Source organism: Triticum dicoccoides, chromosome 7A (assembly GCF_002162155.2).
Source record: "Triticum dicoccoides isolate Atlit2015 ecotype Zavitan chromosome 7A, WEW_v2.0, whole genome shotgun sequence".
NCBI classification, from domain to species: Eukaryota; Viridiplantae; Streptophyta; class Magnoliopsida; order Poales; family Poaceae; genus Triticum; species Triticum dicoccoides.
The window spans coordinates 124,456,586-124,460,791 of NC_041392.1; the positions used below are offsets into that span (position 1 = coordinate 124,456,586).

The 4,206-nt window shown below is 43.6% G+C and overlaps 1 long non-coding RNA gene across 3 annotated transcripts; it reads right to left on the reverse strand.

The window, feature by feature from the left end:
- Nucleotides 1–477: 477 nt before the first annotated feature.
- LOC119331531 lies at nt 478–3,383 on the reverse strand. Of its 3 annotated transcripts, none has more exons than XR_005160546.1 (4): nt 3,035–3,383; nt 2,268–2,328; nt 2,060–2,191; nt 478–1,509 (listed from the first exon to the last, which is right to left on the reverse strand). It is a non-coding gene; the product is annotated as an uncharacterized LOC119331531 (long non-coding RNA). The 3 variants fall into 3 exon arrangements; XR_005160545.1 differs by having other exon boundaries at nt 478–1,907; XR_005160544.1 differs by having other exon boundaries at nt 478–807; nt 3,035–3,370.
- Nucleotides 3,384–4,206: the final 823 nt, after the last annotated feature.

The following is a 4,206-nucleotide window of genomic DNA, read 5'->3' on the forward strand; positions in this document are numbered from 1 at the left end:
GTGAGATTTCAGCACTAGCTCCAGCAGTCCGGATGAATCTACGCAACAGCGTCCATAACGAAGAAGAAACCATGCGTGCAAGTGCGGCGCAGCTCGTAGGTACGTACTCATCGTCTAATCGTGCTGCCATGCATGAACCTACTGGACCTGGCTAAGCCGCTAGAGAGGGCCTGAACCCAGCCGGACTCCAAAAGGCCCAGCCCTACTCTCTAAGGCCTCATTTGGTTGTTGGGGTGGAAAAATCCAGGAAAATAGGCCCCTAGGGGGAGATCTTCGTGTGCATATGAATCCCTCCCACCACGGGGGAAATGGTCCCACTATCCCATGTGCCCAAATGGCAACAAGGGAGGGAAAGAAACCCCTCACGTAAAACATACAGATACAACACAACAGATCAAAGATAATTAAAAAAAGATCAAAAATAAAAACTGCACAAATAATTTTACAATGAAACAGACACATACAAAAACTTCAGAATTCATGTAAACTATAATTTTATTAAAAAAATACAACTGATATCCATCACTTCACCAAGGTTCAAATACCCATCGGTCCACATTTCATTCCGATTAAGCGGTGAGCTAAACCTTTTTTCGTGTTCCAACATAAAATCAATCAATACAATTGGCATTGATGCATCATTGTTTAAGTTTGTTCACTACAAAAATTCTGAATTATCAAATGGTCATGTCCGAGGCATAGACACTTTCGAATAGGATGGGCTGCAAGGTGAAAATCACTAGTCCTACTCAGGTCTTTTCTCCACTCCGCATCTACATCAGGTACCACAACTCGATGTTCGTTGAACTACAAAAAAAGGAAGTTAGCACCATGTATCCAACTGAGAATTGTAACAATTACATGAGCACATGATGACTATAGCTTAGATTTTTAATAACAATCAGCAGAACTTGTTGAGAAAAAAAGATAAGAGCCAGAATACTAACTTCTATTTCTGGTTATTGTGTCATACATTTCAGTAATAATTACTAAATAAGTAAGGACAGAAGAAAGGAAGATGATAAGCAATAGATCATTATTGTCAAGCTTCCCGTCAATATATAATTCCAAAATTAGTAAAAATGGGGACAAAAAATGTATAATGGGGAAAGTAAGGACAAAACAAACATGGACTTTTTAGTGCAGAGAATTAAAGGCGTCTATCTATAAAAGGATGTAAGGCAGTCTAACAAACAATTCACAAACAATGTATTCTCCGGCAGTGTCGTAAGTGTAAATGAATGCATAGTAGAACTTGTGCAACAAATATAAAAAATTGTTATTGTTCTTCAGAAGACCCTAACCAACAGTAAGCATCACTTCTAAAAATAGTGTGCTAAGGAAAATTCAAACCTGGAGCTAGCACAAGCACGATGAAAGTACTAAATTACTAATAGATATATGGCACATGCCCGCACTCCACTGCTGTTACAAGTTACTTCCCTGATGAGTGAATCTGTAACTAGCTAGTTGATACTTGGCAGTACTTTCTCTTGCTTAAGCAAGACCCTGCAATTATTCGCAAGAAAGGAAAATTAACATCGGTGTAAAACTGTCGTCCTAGCAGGTAGCTAGTCTTTACTCTAGTGTGTCATCCCGTGAAACCGATGTCGAAACTAAAAAGGTTTGTCATTTGTCAACCAGATTGCTAGAAGGTCACTTGAATGGTAGCATATTCTAACTGAAGCAACAAAGAAAAGAAAGTAAAGAAATATCAAGGTGTTTGAGTGTCCCGGCAAATTCAGCAACACATACAAAATTACTAGTAGGAGTCCATAAGGAGTTGTAACAAGTTACTTTCCTGATGAGTAAGTTTGCTGTTACTAATTGGCACTTGGCAAGCTGGGAGTACTATCCATGCGTTGTGTTTCTTGCTTAATCAAGGTCTGCGAGTCAATGCCGTCTAACTAGACAGCCAGAAAAATAACATCACCAACCAAATCTCTTGCTGACTAGTCGATCAATTTATACCAATAAATAAATTTAAGCTTCCTCACATCACATCTTATGATTGTGTGACAAATTAAGGAGAAGGCATCCAGGGATGGCTGTCATATACCTTTCATCAGGTGAAATATTTTCAATGACCAACGAACCAAAATGCACTTAGCCACTGAACACAATGCCGCCGCCACCACCTAGCATTTTCGGATAAAGCAAATCATTTGCTAATGTCAGAGGTTCAGAGCACCTGCATGTGGCACACAATCGAATACTTATCAGTTCAGGACACAAAAGTTTGCGCAAAAATACATGAAAACACATACTGTAGGAAAGGCAGCACACATGTGCACCACGGGAAACACCAAAACAGCACCTAGACAGCCTCTGCAATAAGAAAAAAGCAAGACGTATGTTAGTGTTGTGATGAATATATGAGCTAGCTGAGAAAAATATGAGCCAACATGTGCCGAAATGCAAATTATAGGCAATTATATACAGATCAGTATATGAATTTAATCTTTCTAAAATGCTAGTTGTGGAGCTCTTTGTGTGCATGTAAGTGAAATGCATGATTATAGTGTATTAGTTATGATACAACCATGCATTATAATACTGTAATTGATACTACTCCTATCTGATAATTGTCTATACGATTATGCTCCTAATGAATTGATTTTACACTAGGTCTCCAATATTTTGCCTACGAGTCTATTAATTGTGATTTGATTAGATGTCAACTGCTGCTGAACCAATCAACGGTTGCTCCAATCATCTTTGAAATAAAGTACACTCTGACATTGACACTGCTTGTGCATTGGTGCCCTTGTATGAAAATTAGTTGTCTTGACTAGTACAGTAATTTACTCCGACTTATGCTTTTCCCCCTTTCAGAAAGGAACAATACAGGAATATATGAGATGGATTCTTATTAACCAATGAAGTAAATTTTGTCTCCGGCATGTGGAGTTATTTAGAAGAAGAGAAGGCTCGAGTTCTTGGATCTGACCAGCAAGTTCAGGCATTAGTGCATGGACGGTGAGTTGATGGATTGGAGAAAAAAAATACGAGGTGGAAGAGGAGCGGGGCTAACCTTGGTGGAAGTAGGTGGAAGTTGACCGTGGAACCGTCGCCGTTGCCGTCACCGGAGGGGCAGGAACTTCGAGGGGGAGGGTAGATCTGGGGAAGGAGGAGGGTGACGACCACGGCCGTCGCGGTCGCTGGTGGGCGGAGCATGCAGGCAGAGCACCGGAGGGAGGGGGCGGTCCGTCTCTCCGGTCGCTGCCGGAGAAACTCGGAGGCGAAGGACTGGATCTTGGCTGTCGTCGCCTTTCGGTCGCTGCGCTCGCGGTCTCGCTCGAGCCGTGGCTTCTCTCCCTGACCCCTGGAGGGGTGGAACGTTTCCCCAGGGAAACGACGCGGGTAGGGCAGGGATACCTCCCCAACGAATCTGTCCAAACATCGCGCTTGATTTCCCCGGCTCGATCGGGCCCGTGCTTTTCTCACCCGGGGAATAAGCGGGGTTCCCTCCGGGATCCCGTGCAACCAAACGAGGCCTAAATGCCAACGCCAGTGTTAGCGCAGACAGGGTCGAGGAGGACCCCTCGATTTTCTTTTGGAGCAAAATGGAGGAGGACCCCAAACGAGTTAGCTCGCGCGGTCCACTGCCCATCCACTCACTGCTCTGTGTACTTGTCGGGGCCCAACTGCAGTTGCTCGAGGTGGAATGGGTATTTTTTTTGTTTTTGAGAGAGATGTATACAGTAGTTTTTTCTCTGAGACAAGAGAGAGAGAGATAAGTTTTTTTTTTGAGACAAAAGAGAGATAGATAGGTGGCATGGTGGTTGGAGACACAGGAGCCCGCCAAACCCAAAGGGCCACCGTCTGAGGCCCGCCTGGTCAACAACGGCGTTGGTTATCTCAAAAAAAAAAACGGCGTTGGTGGTACGGGTTTTCACTTTTCAGAGACCCTTCCACCTCCAGTGGTCGAGGAGATCCCGCCGACGACCCCTTTGCGTGCGTGACAGCGTGAGTGTATCGCGTACGACAGTAGTAACACGCTACATGTATTGTATGTACTACTCTACTAGGGGTACTAGCTAGTGTACTTAGTGCATCCAAATTGGGCAAGTTTACTTAATCATTTGCACGGCCGTGTGTGGATGGTCCCATGGCTAGTTTGTGATAACACTGGTGACCTGCACGCGAAGCCTCGTCGGCAGGTGAGGTCCATAGAAAAAGGTGAGAGGCACTGTACGTGTATAA